Consider the following 18,871-nt stretch of genomic DNA (forward strand, 5'->3'; position numbering starts at 1 on the left):
GCAATTTTACAGCTGAACTATTGCCTTCAAATAGCTTTTTGTTTCCTTTACTGTTAGGGCATCCAAATATTAGGCCTAAACAAGTGAAAATTCTGATTTGGGTACCTTCTTTCAACACAAGTCCGCAGTTGAGATTGAACCAGGGTTAATATGTATTTTAACCACTAGTCTACTGAGGTGCCCCCAGACTTTATACCTCGGCGACACATGGAGCTTTGTGTAGGTTCCTCAGCACTATCATACTTTTGCAATATAGAATACTTTCTGCACAAATGGACTGTGTAATATCTGTTCTGTGGCATCCAGTTTTCAGAAGACAAACCAGGGCAATTTTGGCAGGAGCTGGAGTGATGAGATCTGGAGTAGGAGTTTGGAAAGAACGAGGTGGATTAGGACTGAAGAGAGAAGCTTCTCTGTTGAAGTAGAGTGCTGCAAGAAATGTGATGAGCGCAGCCCTTCAGGCTTTTTGGGACCCAAAACACTGTTTCATGAAAGATGCTGGGACATTTGGTAACGAGTGATTCATGATTTGATGAACAGTCCAGAGAGGAAAGAAACGAAGGGGTTTGAAGGCTCGACTTAGGTCTGCTGGTCGAGATGAGTCTGAGGACTTCTTCCAGATAGAGAGTATAAGGCAGTGTTACTGTGTTGTGTTAAAAACGACAGATTTCCAAGTGGCAAAACCATGTTTTAGCTGCAGAATTTGAATTTAGAGAGACTGACAGCTGGAAGAGAAACTGGAAAAAGACCACAGGAAGGAGCCAGTGGAGGAGGTGAACTGTGGGAAGGGACTTACTTAGAGGTGTTAGCAAACGGGGGAATGCAGAAGGAAATGAAACGGTTCTTGTAAGCAAAGGAGAAGCAAAAAAGATTAGAAGAGCTACACAAACCCAGCCTGCCTTCAGCATTGTGTGGGCAGAGGCACTTGAGAGAAAGTGAGATCAATGAAAGAGGAAATTAAAGGGCTTTTCTGTGGGGAGGTCCAAGTCACCTTGAAGACAGAGGGATCTCCTATTTCCAGGAAACCTCATGAACTGTGTTGTTGCCCCAAAGTCCTACTTGATGGCTTTCTTAGAAACAGACATTGACAACAAGGAGGGCTGAAATACGGGCTGTTAGGCTCTAAGTGGGTCAAATGTTTGGATATTATATCACATATGTTCGGCTGCTGATGGCCGATCTCTCAAGGCCCTGCAAACTCCTGCCTGCTGCGTCTAAAATCACTCCTTTGTTATCACACCCACTTCTCCGTATACAATAAACACTCAAAAGTGAGCAGTAATTTCTGATTTTGGATGCTAATTTGTGTTTTGCGCATTTTGCGTCATCAGTGACCGTTTTAGAGTAGCACCACAATAGTTCTTCCATCTATGACGTTCACAGTATTGCATTGTCTGCTTGCGAGCAGAAAATTATGTAACTTCCATCGATGCTATGTTTTAAGTCAATGTCTCAACGCGACACCCGTCTTGACAACAATACGTCACAACCAAATCAAGCATTCGGAGGAAGGAGCCAGGCAAGCAAGCGAGCCAGAAAAAAACAAAGCATCTAGGTCCAAATAAACCTCCATTAGAGACAGAATTATGTACAGCACGAAACAACTGGGAGGAATAGTAATATTCAAGTTATGCACACTTGTCTCATGTAAAGTCTTGTTTTTTGACTTATGTTAGCTAGCGCAGTTAGCACAGCATGTCCCTTTGTTTTCATATTGTTTCCTCGTGGCCTGATTTGAAATGTGCTGCCCTGTGACCCCTGGTTTACAGTCCCCGATTTAGCTGCTGCCAGCTGAGTGAAGCATGCCAGCATTAGCTTTTGCACTCTGTAGCATCATGGCTCTTGTGTTATCTTTGAAGCACTGTGCCAGTTAGCTTGAAGTTAGAGTTTAATAGCTATTGCACAACGGTAGCATCACGAGAGACGCCTCAGTTTGAAGTTGTATCCTGGAGGGAAAGCTTGATACTGGAAAAAAGACATGGAGGGTCATGTTTTCAGATATTTGCCAGATAATGTTTGGTTGCATGGAGCCCGTGTAAACATAAAGCGTAATTAAATTAAGTCTACGCTGATTTTCTGCCTAAATCTGTGAAGTTCCCAGCGTCTGTAAAAGGTTGTGCTTTAATATTGCCCAGATTGAATCTTTCTGTCTAACTTAAAATCTGTCTGCCTTCGCACCTTTAAATATTAATTTCCCTGTGGTAATTTACCTGAAACGTCTCATTAATTCACTTGTCATGCCCTGCTGTTATACAGCACTCTCATATCGTATCCTCTCCTCATGCTGATGAAAATATTAAACTCCATATCTTCAACTTCTGATGTTTAAAATTTGCTTTTGCTTTCATCGTCCGAGTTAATGCTGTCAGTGATCATGTGATAGTATTTTCTGGTCTGCGCTTCTCTAATATGATTTCTTAATGAGTTTCACTCTCAGGGTTTACTGGAGATTTACAGGCAAATACAGCAAAGCGTGGGTGTGTTCTGCGGTTGTGAATCGCCCTCTGCTCTGTATCTGTGAGGCACAAGGAGCACGTTAATAATTCAGTGCTGTGCCATGTAGCTCTGAGTTGGTTAATGAACGCGGGGAGGAATCTCCCCGGCATATTGCTTTGATGTGGGCTATAGTATGAGCGCTGACAAGGAGAAGTCGCAGTTTGGCACAAAACAAGTCAATAGTGGATATGTCATAGTTAAAAATGATGCCGTAGCAGGCGATGTTGTAGCCCTCGAAGCTAAACTAGAGACGGGATAACGGAGGAGAGTCTCTCTTGATCCAGTTCTAAGAGACGCTTCATTTCTTTCTTGGCGCTGAACAAGAAAATTTTCAACTTTTCCAGTGTCCCTTCACTCATCATGTCTCCAGGAGCACAAAGAGCAGACCTCGCCTAGTCAGCCAAGGTCTTTCTCTCCAAGCTGATGACATCTGTGCCAGGGTCATTTACACCAGACGGGTGGGCTGTATATAAACCCAGCCTTTTTTTTCCCCTTTTTTGTCAGTGACTGCGTTTCAGATTTGTGGTTTTGAATTGATAAAGACATAGCGTTGATGCATTGATTAATCTGTGCTCACCCACATTGTAAACACTCAATTAGTAACCGGCATTTAAGAAAAACACACATAAACATATTTTAGGTTGATATGGTGTTCATGCTCCACTGTGTTTCTTACCAGTTGGCCACTAAAATCTTCCTCTTTTGGCTGAAAATGATGCTGTATGATAACTCATGAGCTGAAACTCTCTACAAAGCTTCTGTAAAGCTGAGGTGAGCTGCACATTCAGGTCACGGTGAGCAGTCCCTTCACGTTGTCGCATTGTCTCATATTGCCATTTGATGCATCATTGTAAAAATACTGATTGTAGCTGCTGTAAATCCAATATCACAGTGTCAGTATAAGAAGCTCCCAGCACACAGAGCCAACCCCAGCCTATGCAGGCTCTGATAGGAAATCACACCTGCATAGGCTCTGGGGCTTTCAGCTCAGACCTTTTCCATCTTGCCTTAACACAATTGCATCTCTTCACTGCCACCCACAACTCATTCCCTCTCAAATGCCCACCAGTCCTTCTGTGAGCACGCAGCAGAGGTGCAGGATGAAAACCGTTTGAAAGGAGGCCTCTCCCAGCAGAGGTCTTGTTGGCATGGAAACGGCTGTCTTTGTGAATGGACGCTTCTCTTACGCGCCTTGTCAGAGGTTTCCCACTGTCTCATGGTCCAAGAGGATCCCGTCAGACCTCTTTTTTCTTCCAAGCAGACCTTCACAAGCTCACCAAACCTGGTTTCTACTAGTTTTATACTACCTTTCGGTAATGGCCTTTGTTGTCTCCCATCGGTTCTTAGCTGTTGTTGTAAGTGTGTGTGATTGTGTTATTGCAGGTGTTATACTTCCCACATTATGTGAACGCTAGAGTGCTCTCATTCATCTCCTTCGCACACTGAATTGTAGGAAGGCATCCACCGATCAGCTATTTGTTCCTCCAAACTGTAAAATCCACTCTCAGTCAACCTCTAGCCTCTCTGCCGTCAGCGAGGCTATCTGTAGAAATTATTACGTGATCAGATGTTTTGAAGCAAAACCAGCAAATCGCTTTACTCTGTGGAGCAGGACAGAGAAGCACTGATCTAATTATTAATTTCCAAATTCGGTTGATTCGACAAAAAAGCCAAGGTCACTGCAGGATCCTGTCCTTGTCTTGTCCCTTCAAGGTATCGAGAGTTGGCACATTATCTGTCCTTCATACTGTTTCCAAATTCTGAGGCCACAAATTATGATTAAAAGTGTGATTGCACTGTTTTGGGAAATGGTAATTTAAGAAGTCATTATTTCCTTGAATGTGCACCTTCATGCCAGAATTTTGCCCTGATAATATCCAATCCCAGCACGGCCAAAACCAACCAAACCATTTCTGTGTAAAACATTGTAATCAGTCTAAATGAGGACTCAATACATTTTACTAACTGAAAATCTTTGAGGTAACTTTGTCATGGTAGAGTTTGCCAAGAAACTGCTGACAAATTAGGGCTGGATAATTACTCGAAATGTTATTGAAACTGCAATATGGCCAAGTACAATATTCAGCTTGCAGAGGTGCAAATTTTAATGTGGCAAACAGCATTATATTAAAGAGCTGTGGTGCTGCAGAGATGCCCAGGCTGAACACAGACCCCAGCAAGTGTCACTTCATCATGATTTTAACTTTTTTTTTTTTAAAGTAAAAATGGAAGTTGTGAGAGCAGAAATGATTCCCACAGATCATGAATGATACAGAAATCGTAATATCTGTCAAAATAATAGATTTCTGAAAATCATATCGTGCAGCCCTGCTAGACATCGTCTCAGTTTGAAGCTAGATCACAGTTCTCTGCGACCCCCCCCCCCCCATGCTGTTTCTTCTGGATGAATTATTTACAGTTTATCAAAATTAAAGTAGGTTGGGTCACACTTACTGTAGCTGAAAAATGCATCTTGTGTGAATGGATAGCTCTAAGTAAACATGAATGCACCCTATATATACATACATATGCTGTTGATTTATCGTCTTTATTCCATAAATAGTATTTCACCTTGTTCAGTAATGGATTCTTTTTGTTGTGATGAAGAATGAGAGGCACTGGAGGAATGTGTTGCATTGTCATGGTAGGATATCCTCCCTCAGACTTGACCGGGGTGGCTTTCCGCCGGGGACGCAGGCAGCTGGCAGCTCAGTTAAAGTGCCTTTAAGTCTATTAGAGAGGATAATCCTTGAGGGAGAGTTCAGTGAACAGAAGGAGCCGGCAAACCAGTCTGTCAATTCACTTTCCTCACTTTTGCCATGCGACCGTATCTGTTGTACAACCCCTCCCGATGCAGCCAGTCGTTCTCCAACACATGGCCACCATATGCTTTCTTCATTACTCCCTGAAAGGCGGCCTCCCTAAACAGGACATTAAAAGTACAGAAAAAAACAATGTTGTGTGTGCGGTGTGACCTCAGAGTCTTCGCTCTGCTCCAAACAAACCAGTCGTAAACCATCTCTGAGGTGCATGTTTTGACATCACGAGATGAACGTTCACGGGCGCATTTTGTTTACTTCTCTGCTGCTCTGTGCTGTATCTTTCGTAACCCACAGTTGTTTTCTCACCTTTTGTTGCTTTCTGTGCATTTTCTCCAGCCTCCCACCTTCCACCTTCGCTGCCCCTGGCTCAGTCGGTGGCTCAGCATCACTTCAAAGGGGGGAGGTCTGCGGAGCTGCAGATAACACGCCGTACCCCCAAGCACCAGCAGGCTTTTCCAGAGCCCCTCCACAGTCCCTCAACTGACAGGTTTGGCCCCTTCTCTGTCTTGTAGGAAACTGTGTCTGCTGCTGCTTTGCTGATGTCGCTGCTGTTTTTTCTCCTCTAGTACATCTTGCTCCAAAGTTTCATTGTTCTGTCGAGCCCCAGGCTTGAATGTACACTTGAATTGCCGCCTTGCAGCATTTGTGTAGTACATACATAATACTGTGAACTTGAAAAGATGAAAGGGATGAATAACATGTTGGTATATCCTGAGTGGAAGTATTATGGCAGATGGCGCAGGTGTCTTGTCTGTTGTTCTGACTTTTTTAACGATCAGTTTTGACAGTTTTAGTCATTTTCGTCGACATGTCAATCAAGATATTTGACACTGATGTTGTGTTTTAGTCCTCTCTAAATGAATTTTGGTGGTGCGGCTGCAGTTTTTTTTCTATTTGGGCCACAGATTGTTCCCAATGTATATTGTTTGATCTGATCAGAAATTAATTTGTTTTCTTATCTTGATCCGTAACGCGTGTTCATGGGAGGTCATGCGTAAGCCACAACCTTCTGCAGTCGCTTTCCTCAAACATTATAGTATCCATTCCTTGTGTATTTCACAAGCGTCAGTGATTGATTACATCTTGTCTCACCCTCTTTTGTGAATTGTTAGCTTCAGAGTATTTCAGTGTAATTCATGTCCACATGGGCCACAGCTGTAAAAACACAAAATAAATGTAATAATGAGTGTTATGCCACTCTTTAACAAGTTGTAGATAAGAAATACCCGTTAAACCTGCTTAAATGAGAAAATCTTCATCATGAGTCGTTAAATTATTTCCCTTTTATGAGTGCCGTGATTATAAATTGAGATTATCCCGTTCAATCTGAATTTGAGCATCCTTTAAAAAATCATTTTAAATTCTTGGCCGCCACAAATGTAATGGGCAGCGTACGGCGGCTTTATGTTAGAGTACTTTAAGTAGTTTTGCTAATGCTCACAGACATGGCATCTGTTGGCTTATCAGTGTTTCCATGGTAGCAGCACTTTGCTGCTCAGGTTCCCCATGATTTCCTCTGGGATGAAACACCTCTCACTCTGCTCTCTAAGAACATCTTTGTCTGCCTGTGGATTTCACATCCTGTCTCCAGTGAAAAAAGACGATTATACAAGCGTTTCATGTAATCAGGAGCCAGTTAAATACTGCAAGCTGTTCCATTAATATATACGTGTGTGTGTGTGTGTGTGTGTGTGTGTGTGTGTGTGTGTGTGTGTGTGTGTGTGTGTGTGTGTGTGTGTGTGTGTGTGTGTGTGTGTGTGTATGTATAGACCTTTAAATTGCAGCATATGAAAAATAGAATAACTACCTCCATCCACAAACTATTACTATTATGGCATTAACTACTGATTGATTTAATACCAGTTACTTAATTATGGGTCATTATTTGCAGTAGGGATGCACCGATCTGCTTTTTTCACCTCCGATAGCGATATCTGAGGTTTAGTAATCGGCCGATGCTGATCCGACACTGACAGCGCTGAATTACCTAATAAATGGTGTTTCTCATTGTGTGGAAAAGACTGGGATCATTCTTTTGTGCATCAGACTTGACTTAAACATTTCTTTCCTATTCTTTAAGCGGGGACGGGGGTCTGATCTCATAAATGACGCATGTCGCCCCTCACAGCACCTATAACATAGGGTTAGACTGAATAGATCGGCCTAGGGCTGGGCGATAAAACGATAACGATATGTTTCGCGATCAATAAAAAATGTGTTCAATTAAACATTCGATAATTCATGTCATAAGTTCATGTATGTTTAGAGTAAGAAGAGTGACTTAAGTTGTTCATATGTCTAGGCTGGTTTTATAGTTCAGTCAGTGTTACTGTACTGACTGTCATGTTTGTTTGTTTGTATGTTACAGATGTCAAGTCTACCTCAGTTTCTGCTGTGTTTACAAAATGCTGCACATATTTGAAAACATTTTATTCACCAGAAGGTGAATCAGCTTGTGAACTTCCTGCACTAAACCTGTAGAAAAAAAGTTCTCAGGTTTCTCTCCGTTTACATTTTTACACTTTTTTTACATTTATTATTTGAGTGTTTTCCATGGTTGTGTTGACATTTCCTTTCCTTTCTGCCTTGATAGCTGAGGGGATTATAATCAGAGGAAGGTTAAATTTAAAATAAAAATATTTAAATTTAATGTATTTTTCTCCTGATCCTTATCTTAAAGAGGTCATAAAAAATATGATATAGACCGATATAAAACACTTATATCGTGATACAGTTTTCAGCCATATCGCCCAGCCCTAGATCGGCCCCAGTGTATCGGGCCCAATGTCACCGATACCTGATCTAGAATTTTCTTATATTGGGACCAATACTGATACCAATATCAGATCGGTGTATCCCTAATTTGCAGCTGTTGAAAACCAGTTTGCAGTGAGATGTTTACAGTAAACTAGTTTCCGCTGCAGCAGCATTGGCAGCATTTGAAGTAATTCTAACTTTCAACTTGATGTCCGGTGAGATTCACCAAAGGTCACATAAATTCACACAGAGAAAACAGACTCTTCGCACGAGGATCGTTGCTTGTCATGCCACATCAAATCTGCATCCTGGAGGTTGATGCGATGCAAATTGGGGCAAAATATCGGATAATAGAAAAAATATAAAATAATATCAGGTTTTGTGATTTTGGAAAAAAAATGGTCCAAAGTGACCTGTGTGTGCGTGTTTGTGCCCACAGCTGTGAGGTTTGACGTCCGTTGAGTCCACCGTAATCACCTCTTCACTGCCTAACTGTAATCACACAAAGTGGTGAAAATGTGTTGTCAGACTTAAACATCAGTGTATTTATAGTGCAACGTTGATGCAAAGCCGGCAGCACGATTAATCACCACTGTCGCTGCTATTGTCGCTGTTATTGACAGTAAAACTAAAAAGGCACCAACGACAGTGACACCAACCCAGCAGATGTTAGAGTTTCTCAGTATAAATGGCTGCCAGAGATGAGATGGGCGTTTGTAATGGAAACTTTAAAGGATGAGAGCAATGTCGGCAAAAGCTTGAAATCATTTTTCTCTGGAATAATAACATTAATCAACTCTGCATCAACAGCCTGAGACAAACATGCGTGATCGTGCTCTTTCATTAATTCTGCCTCCTCATTAGTTTCTGTTTTGCTTTGTAACGCCCGCTCTGCATGACTGAAATGTGAGCTAAATTGCTGCAGGGAAATAGTTATTTTTTTTTTGTTTTTGCTGAGACCCACAGCTGCACATTGTGTCATGATTGTGATGGTGAGGTCTTAGTTGCGTGGTGCAGAAAGCTCCTGGAATTGGAGGAAGAAGCTGTTGAGAAGGTGGGGTCGCAGAGGAAATGAGGCTACATTCCAGCCGTGATTTATGAAGTGTCTTTCATTCTTTCTGTGCTGCTGGCTAGTTTGCAGCTGCTCCAGACAGTTCCCTGATTTTAGTAGAGCTGGACCCATCGAAGCATTGACATGGAAAGGAAGTCATTAGTTGCCGTAGTTGATGCGAGGACTGCACGATATGAGGAAAATCTGTGATGTGTGCTAACTTTGTTCACTAGTGCGACGACGATATGACTTGTGATAATTACACAAATATTGAATTGTGCGTATTACCGTGCACAAAAATACGGTTGAGTTTGCTGATAACAAATAGGTTTTTCTTTTCTTTTTTTTAATTTTAAAATCTGCCTGTGTAGAAATACACTGCTACAATTTTAGCCCATAATTATTAAAAATGCTGTAGTGAAAGAGCAAGAAATCAATGACGAAAGTGTGCCCATGTATTTCAGCAAAGGAAAATAAGAAAAAGTAGAAGCTTCTATGTTTTAAACAACCTTTCTGGCCATTTGAGTGTAGATTAGAGTTAACAGGGTACGCCTGAATGCACCATGAAGTCCCTGTTGGCATCCATGTGCTTTGCAGTACAAAGCGATGAACATTTCAGAGTTCATGACGTGTACCTGAATGCACCATGGAGTCCTGATTGGCACCTATGTGCTTTGCATTATAAAGCGATGTAGATTTCAGAGTTTATGAGGTGTACCTGAATGCACCATGAAGTCCCTGTTCCTGTGTGTGTCACACTCTGACAAAGACAGCAGAGGACAGAAGCAGCACAACAGTAATAATACCAAAACGCAGTAGAGGCTCAGCATGATGTTTTATTCCATGACAATTTTCCTACAAACATTTGCCCACGAGTGTGCCGGATAACTTTCTGAGATTTACTCGGCAAACATTAAATCTACCCACCTCTGGATCTTGGCGGGTGTTCATTTCGGACTCACTGGTACATATAAATAAAATAATTTTTTGTATTTGTTGCGCTGCATTCGACATTGTGAGACTCAGCAAGAAAATAGCCTGAATCAAGCTCTCATGTGGGCCACAGAACTTGCTCAAAATGCTCGCAATCTACAGAATGAGTCACCAAAAGAAGTTCTGAAGCATCCAAATGCAGTAACGCTATCAACAGTGCTATTATGCTTGTGTAAATTAAGTATTTTGTGGTCTTTTATTGCATCTCCAAGTGAATTTTGTCAAGTAACCTTTGCATGTTGTTGCTATTCTATTTGTTAGTTATGAGTACCGTTAGGATCTTATTCATACTGATACTGATATTGATACTACTCTGCATGATTTGTTGCAGAAGGGCACGTCGTGAAAAAAGATTCAACAGTTATTTATTATTGCTTGCCTATTGACATTGTTTATCGGATTATTTAAGAACATAAATTAAACGTGTTTCAAACTGTTGTGGAGTTAATGACTGCAGACTTTATAATGTTAACGAGCATTACCTTTACTTAATGATGTTATTTTTAGTTTGTCAGATCTCGTCCGCCTTGGAGCTGGGATGCTGCACTGAGGACGAAGGTGCAGCAGCTGCTTTGCTAGAGCAGTTAAACGTGCTGCACCGCTGCAGATTTATAGAGTGTTATATTTTTAAGAGTCTCATGAGGTTGCTTGTGTTACACACAACTGCATGTTCATTCAATCTAGTGAAGTGAATCTACACTTTTGAAAGTTTTTACCCTGTCAGCCATGACAGGAGCGCACAGAAGGTAAACACATAACTCGGTAACATCAATCAATCAGTCACCTCACGCTGCTGGCTTTGTCATAAGTGGGGGACGGTTAGGAAATTGAATGGTGTCAGAATGAGTAAATGTTAAATAAATACTGACAGCAGCACCGTTTGTCCAAGAGCTGATCAATATTTCAGAAGAAACAGTCAGCTTTTATTTTATTAAAAAAGATAACTGCTCAACTAAGACAAAAAACCAAAAAGTGAATGAAAAGTTAACAAGTGCAGAAATATAGAATGAAGAATATATACAAAGAATGATGAGGCATTCAGGAACTGGTGCCAATTTAGTACTGGTTTCCAAGTCCTATCCTTACTATTTGCTAATGAGTCGTGTGAAAACAACAATGTTATGCATTTTGGTTATGTAAAAGAACGAAGAGGAGCAGGTCCTTTAAGTTCAATGCGAATTGGAAGTCGAGTCATCAGGCTGCTGAAAGAGGTTTCTCACTGCTGTGTTGTCCAAGAGAGCATTTCCAAGTTAAGATACTTACAACTGGTCTTCTCTGTACAAAGTTGACAGATTCTGGATGAGAACAATAATTTTGTTCACTGAAGACGGTTGCATAACCCGCTGCTTCTCTCATATTTTGACCAGAGTTACTCAAACTGAACCGAGGCCAGGAAACACAGCAGTTGCATTCCTCCATGTGGACTCATTCTATTTGGCACATCCAGGCACAGCTGACCCAGACTGAAGTTGCATGCATCCATAACTGCTGTGTTGCCTCACTCACAAAGGCCTCTTGGAAACATTCAGAACTTTTCCTAGAAAGCTCTGGGTTATCCCCTTGATATAAATGTTAAAAGGTGGCTCATTTTGCGTCTGAAACAGAAGCGCCAGAGCTTTGTCTCTGTGTTGAGGAGAGACTGAACTCATGAATGTAGCTTTATATCACAAATACATTTCTATTTAGTACTTCAGCCCTGACTCTAAGTGACTCTGGCTTCATACTGACTCTCTTATTCATATTAGAAGCATCCTTTTTTGGCATTTTGCCATTTTCAGACAGTGAAAGAATAGATGTAGACAGGAAACACGAGGAGAGCGAGACGGGGATATGACATGCATTAAAAGTCTCTGCCTGACATTGAACTGTGGATGTTACAGCGACATGGCACACATCCCGAACACCAGGCCTCCGCGATGCCCTGGAAGCAGAGTGGAAACTTATGTTGCTTAACATTCAGAGCTTCAGTTTTGTGAGTTTGTGTGATTCGTGCTGTGTATTTATGAGTGATGCGGTCTTCCCGATTTGATCCTAATGGCCTGTATCTGCGGCATGCTGTAACGGATCGGTATCAGCCAAATCAAAGCCATCAACGTCCTTTCTTTACTGAGCTTTAATGTGTTTTGTCCACCTCAGCCTGCTCAGTGTTGCAGTGCTGCTACCCAGTTTCCCACTGAATCCACCTTTTGTGGAGTTTTGTCTAAAAATTGTCTTGTCATAGCCTGTGACCTCTCGCCACATCTGGAAACATCCACTCGTTGCTTCATGCAGCATCATTACACAATGAGTGAAGTGTTTCTTTGCAGCTTCAGTTCTGCTCTTCGCTGCAGATAAAGCCTATGGACAGCAACAATCCTGACTCGTGAGGCTTTCAGTTTGTCGACCATCTTTCTGTCCCACGGTTATCAAATGTCAAACAGCTGGATAGCCTGTCTGGGCATCTGCTCATTTCCCAGAACTCAATGTCCAAGTCCAGTTTTGTTTACGTCAGCTTAGAAATCCTATTCTCTCTGCACAAGCCAGCTCCTTGGCGCTGCTGGGGAGTCTTGAGGGCCTAATTATGTTTGTAGGCAGCTGCTCTTTGGAGCAGCTCAATTTCTCATATTAGAACACCTTTATCTGTGTTTTGACCCGTTATTGAGCAAATTATTCCCGAGGGTACAGAAATAAGCTTTCCACTGTTGGGCAATTTGTGCAGTGTTGATTTAAGTTTGAGTTTCAGCAGTCCTTGAACACAAGGACTGGGCTAGAAGGATCACAGGCACTACCTCTTCGGGTATAGCACAGGGTTAGATATGGACTGCTGAGGGTACAGGACTATTGGTTTGTAGGGGCTTTGACAGTCTGGTTATCCACCATCCAGTGGCGTAGCCAGGATTTTTCAACAGGGTGGACTTTTTGGAAGTAGTGTGGGCCACTATTTTTTTTACATTTTTTTTATTCCGATATAGGCAGTAGGCCTATAGCAGTTGTCCCAAAATTAAATAACACGTGATTTCATCACAGATCAGAAAACAATAATGGGCTACGTTGATAAATAGATTATACTTTATTCATCCCCGGGGGAAATTTGAGGCACGACATACATGCATGCATGTGATTTTTTTTTTTGATATTTTCTTTTTATTTGGAAAAGCAAATATTTACATTTTCATTTACAACTTTCAATCCTTCCCCGGACCACTAAAATATCTTTTCCTTTGGTTTGACCACCCCATTCCGCTTGATATTAGATGGGGGTAGTTTCAGAAAGTCCAAGTGTCTTTTCCATGTTGCTCTTCCAAGATATTTTTGAGTCTTTCAAGTAACTATATTCAAAGAACAGAACCGGGGGAGCTCACATCCTGAGGCCTCTCAGTTTCACATTCAGTGAAAACAAATAAAAACAAAAAAAAATCTTCAAAAATTCTTATACAAGTGGTACCCACAAAAGTAATTTAAATGAAGAATGGATTGTCACAAAGTACAAATAACATCAAGTGAAATCAGATCTTACAGGTTTTGTATAGGCAGTCCATTTGGACCAAATCCAATAAAACTTTTCTCTCTGTACTCTTAAAGAAAATGACAATTTTTCCATAATGTAAATTTCATAAACTATATCCATCCATTCCTTGATGGTGGGTGGTTCTACCTTAAGCCATTTTCTAGTAATAGTTTTTTTACTAGCCGCCAATAGTACACAAAACAATTTTCTATCATTCTTGTTCCAATTATGAAAGTCAATGTCTCCCAGATACATAGATTCATAATTGAAGGTAATATTCCTCCCCATTACATTTGTTATATGTTTATGAATTTCTTCCCAAAATTCCCTAATAACCCGGCAGTCCCAAAAAATATGGAAATGATTGGCTCCACTAGTGCCACATAGTCTCCAACAAAAGTCTGCATTACCCTGATGTCGTTTCTGAATGGGCGTAATAAAAAATCTCACAATGTTCTTCCAACAGAACTCACGCCATATGTGTGACCCTGTTGACCTCCGCTGTAGCTGACATATTCTTTCCCAACTCTCCACCGAAATCACTGCCTTTCCTTCTTTTTCCCCACTTCTCCTTTATATATATTGTACTGTCTTGTTTTGATTTTTGGATGCCATTGTACAATATAGATATAATTTTCCTGCAAGACTGGGACTTAAGCTGCGATAAAAATACGTGCAGAAAGCCTGAATTGAGTTCTGCTAAAGTCGCTTTCATGTGATGATTAAAATAGCTTCTAACTTGCAGGTACCTATAAAAGTCGTCTTTTCCCAATCCTTGTTCGTTTTGCAGAGTTTCAAATCTCTGGAATGCCCCCTTGTGGACAAAAGAGTAGTAGGTGGTTAAGCCCTTTGGGATCCATCTCTTAAACCTATCATCATTTTTGTTTGGTTCGAAATCTGAATCGTACGCACACCACCTCAGGATTTTACATATGTGCTCCAGTCTACAGGATTTTACTATTTCCTGCCAGGATTTTAAGAAGATGTCAAGCAAGGAATCTTCTGAAATCATGAGATCATCTTGCAATTTTTTATCTGCTAGTAGGGCTGCTATTGGAATTCCTTTCACACTTGTACCTTCTATATCTTTCCAGCCTGCAGTATACATTGGTGAGAGTAGACACATTAATGGTCTCAATTGAGCTGCATAGTAATACTCTCTTAGGCAGGGAAGGCCCATTCCACCCCTTTCTTTCTTTAATTGCAAAGTTCTATATTTAATCCTGGCCTTTTTCCCTTGCCAAACATATCTCGATATCCACCTATCCCATTCTAAAAATTGTTTAAGTGGTATTTCGATTGGCAGGCACTGGAACAGGTACAGTAATCTTGGCAAGAAATTCAACCTAATTGATTCTATCCTAGAGCTCAAACCTAGGAAGGGAACAGCATTCCACCTTTGTATGTCTGACTTTATCTTTGAATTTAGGGGTCCATAGTTAAAATCAAACAATTTTAAAAGATCCTTCGACAGTATGACTCCCAAATACTTAATGAACTCTGCGTCCCATTTCCAATTACATAACTTTTTAATCTCCAATGGTGGGTCATAATTAAAGGTTACATGCATGTGATTTTTAACGTCGTACATAAAGACTTGTCAAATAGCTAGTCAAGACCATGGAGAAGAAAACCATATAAAGTAGGCTGGGCTAAATATGAGCAAAAACACGTATACCAGGCTGACGTTGTGGGCGATTGCAAGCGATTTGTAAACATGTAACAACAACAACAAAAAAACAAAAAACAGACAGCCTGAACCCAGAACATGGATTCTGAAGGTCTGATTTGGGAAAGAAAACAGGGCGGGTGAGCCTGAATCAGCATCAATCAATAAATATTTTTTTAGCACAGCTAACCGTTAGCATTCATTGCGAGCTTTCAGCGATTGTTGACACAGCTAACGTACGCACGCTGCGGCCACCCACGTAGCTTTACCCAATCAAAATGAAGTGCAGAATATTAAAAATGGACAAAGGAGCATTTCTGTAAATATTTGTGACATAATGATACTTCATTGAAACAGAATTGATCTCCCACAATTGTGTACGTTATTATTATGGGCTATTTTTTCGTTAATCAAATTTCAAGTTAATGCCGGGCATTTCTGATAGGGTGGGCCAGCTGTCAATCATAGTGGCACTGGCCCACATTGGCACTTATGTGGCTACGCCACTGCCACCATCACCACTGCTGGACCTGTGAATGACAGAAATCTAAAACTGTCCACTGTCCAACCACAACCTTTTCTCTAATTCCACGATCTCCAGCAGTGATACGTCCTCTCTCCACCTTCATGTCACGTCGGTTTCAGGAGTCACATTCTTCCAGTTATACTTACATTGATATATCCATAACTGAAACTTATAATAGATTTGATTCAGGGCCTCAGGGTCAGTGATGGGGTGAAGAAACTTGTGGGGAATAAGCTGACAGCTGTTATTCAATGTGTCTGATACATCAACACTTAGCTAAATCAAAGTATTTGATTGAGTTTGGAATTGACAGATACCCAATGTTAAGGGATTCAAATCGAGATCTGAGCCAGAAAACTCCAGGACATCCTTATTCCTCACGCGGAAAGCGAAGAGAGTTCAACTTTCAGTTTGATTTTGAATTAGCAAATGTTCACCATTGTGTTAAAGCCGTCAGCCGTGCAGTGGTTAGCCAGCAGCTGCCCTGGTTCACTTCCCATCAAACGAGACAGAGGAAGAACTGACGCATCTGTGGCGATGACTCACCATTAACACGCTGATGCAGGTTTTGTATATTGTGCCAGGTTGTTCAATTGTTCTGTTGTAGTTTTTTTTGGCAAACCCATTGAAGAGCCGCCGCGTTCTGTCTGGGTTCTGGAGACTATGCGGTCGAAGCCCGGCATCCTTATCTCACGACTGTGGGCCTCCTGCTCTCTCCTCTCGTATTCCAGACGGCCCCATGGTCCATTAACTCTTTGATGACCTCCGAGATTGCTGTACTGACTGCTCTTTTTCCCTCCTTGTCCACAGAGAGAATCAGCCCGTAGAGCGGGACCTGGACTGAAGAAGACCAATTGTGGCCTGAACAAAGACGAACAGAGAGAACTGTAAGTAAACTCTGCAACTGTGTGAACTTCTCAGGAGTCAGGAAGCTTTTGTGTGTTTGTAACTCTCAGTGCAGCGCTTAGCGCGTGGGCTTACACACGGGAATAGTAAGATTTGTGGTTGTTGTGAATGGGTGAGAGTGCACATGTGGTTTTTGCAGATGAAGCCGTCTAAATTGCTCCTCGGGGTTTCAGTGTATCTGGCAAGGTTTGGATCCAAGTGTGTGGCAGATGGCTGCTAATATCTAACATATCTGACATTTATTAGGCTGCTTGCGGTCTTATTTGTAGTCTGTGTCCCTCTCTGTCTGTGAACGGCATTTTGTTCACGAGCTTTGTTTTCAGAAAATAAAAGCTGGAAGACAAACAGTGAACAAAGCAAACAAGGACATTACGCTTCCACTGAAAAGTAGCCTGGCAGACGTCCAAGGAGGGAGGACTCTTTTACTAATGTATAGACATTTTAACACCGCTGTGAGCATTGTCAAACTCTATAAACCGGCTCAAGTTTATGTCACGGCAGCGTTCATCCTTATCGTCTGTGTTTTAAACAGCTGATAGGATGTAAGCTTTTGAACCCAGTTGTTTCCTAGCAACACATTTCCCATGTAAGTGTCTGTTATCAAGTAAATTCACTCCCACTCCACCGAGGTATCAACAACCATATACAAGTTCCAACCTATTGGAAACACTGATTTTAAAAATACCAAAGAACTGATGACACACCAAACTGCAGTTACAGTGTGCTTTACAGAAAGTGATCCGGACAACAGCAGATTATTTGATAAAAAAAAGACAGACCACTGAAGGAAAACTCTGTGTTTTAATCGAACATCAGGGCTGTGGTACTGTCTTGTTTTTCATGTCTTCTAAACAGAAGATGACTGGTGATGAAGACGTTTTCTTCTTGACTCTGATGCATTAAAACAAAATACAGTTTATATTTGTATGTAATCAAAAACGTATAACCGCATGTCGTTGCACAACCTAGATTCCACAAAGTTGGGACGCTGTAAAACATAAATAAAACAGAATGTGATAACTTGCTCATCCTTTTTTGACACATACTGAATTGAAAACGCCCTGCAATCGGCTGGCGACTGGTTCAGGGTGTACCCCGCCTCTCGCCCATTGTAGCTGGGATAGGCTCCAGTCCCCCGCAACCCCGAAAGGGATAGGCGGTATAGATAATGGATGGATGGATGGATGAATTGAAAACAAAACAAAGACAATATATTTAATGTCTGAGCTCATCAGCTTCACTGATTTTTGTAAATATCTGCTCATTCTGAATCTGATGCAGCGACACGTTTCACAGACTGGGAAAGATGTGGAACGCTCCAAAAACACCTGTTTGGATCGTTCCACAGGTAAACAGGCTCATTGGTAAGAGGTGAGAGGATCATGACTGGATATGAAAGGGGCATCCTGGAAAGGCTCAGTTGCTCACAAGCGAGGATGGAGCGACTTCACCACTTTGATTGGATAAAGGAGAAACAGAAACACTTTGGAAAACTGTTTTCAGTAAAGACAGTTTGTGAATGATTGGATTATATTTTTTTTTCTGTTTTACACAGTGTCCCAACTTTTTTTGAATTGAGGTTGTAGATTAAAGGCTGTTTTTACAACTTTTATATCAAGGGACACAGCCTCTGGAGCTACTTACAACACAGCATTTTATATTATATTAAAAACATCACAAGTCCTTAGAGCTCAAGGTCGTGTCTTCAAATTGTCTGACCAACAGCCCAAAACCCAAAGGAATTCAGTTTGCATTAGTTGTTTCAGCTGCACAGACAGCATCATATAACCTTGATATCTCAATCTCAGAGTTCTTATTCCTCATCTATCCTTCTTTACTGTGTGCTTTTTAAGCTTTTCTTCTTGTTTTCAACACTGATGTTTTATCTTATGGCAAAGTGAAACCATCCTGCTACGAAAACCCGAGAAGTCTGAGTGCATCGCCTGCGTCAGCTCCCTTTAGTGAAGACGAGTAAGCCATGTGTCACGTAATGAAGCGGAAAAAAGTGCCACAGAGATCAAGGAGGACAAGAAAATGATTGCCTCAGTGGATGCACGGAAGGCCCCACCCTGTGTTTCATTGTCAGTGTCTCAGGCCGGATGCAGACCTTTCACACTTGTGCACGAGACACAGTGGAAGTTGTTGGAGTTGTTATGAACGAACA

General features: G+C 41.4%; 2 protein-coding genes across 2 annotated transcripts in view; one reads left to right on the plus strand and one right to left on the minus strand.

Moving 5' to 3' along the window:
* Positions 1–18,871, minus strand: part of anxa5b (annexin A5b) — a 397,957-nt gene that overhangs the window by 113,956 nt on the left and 265,130 nt on the right. The gene's annotated exons all lie outside the window — the stretch shown is intronic.
* fbxw7 (F-box and WD repeat domain containing 7) overlaps positions 1–18,871 on the plus strand; it is a 117,012-nt gene that overhangs the window by 5,313 nt on the left and 92,828 nt on the right. The window contains exons 2-3 of the mRNA XM_070974630.1: positions 5,655–5,805; positions 16,612–16,688. The gene's annotated coding sequence lies outside the window, so the exon portion shown is untranslated. The remainder of the gene's footprint in view (positions 1–5,654; positions 5,806–16,611; positions 16,689–18,871) is intronic.

This window comes from Chaetodon trifascialis, chromosome 2 (genome assembly GCF_039877785.1).
Source record: "Chaetodon trifascialis isolate fChaTrf1 chromosome 2, fChaTrf1.hap1, whole genome shotgun sequence".
NCBI lineage: Eukaryota > Metazoa > Chordata > Actinopteri > Chaetodontiformes > Chaetodontidae > Chaetodon > Chaetodon trifascialis.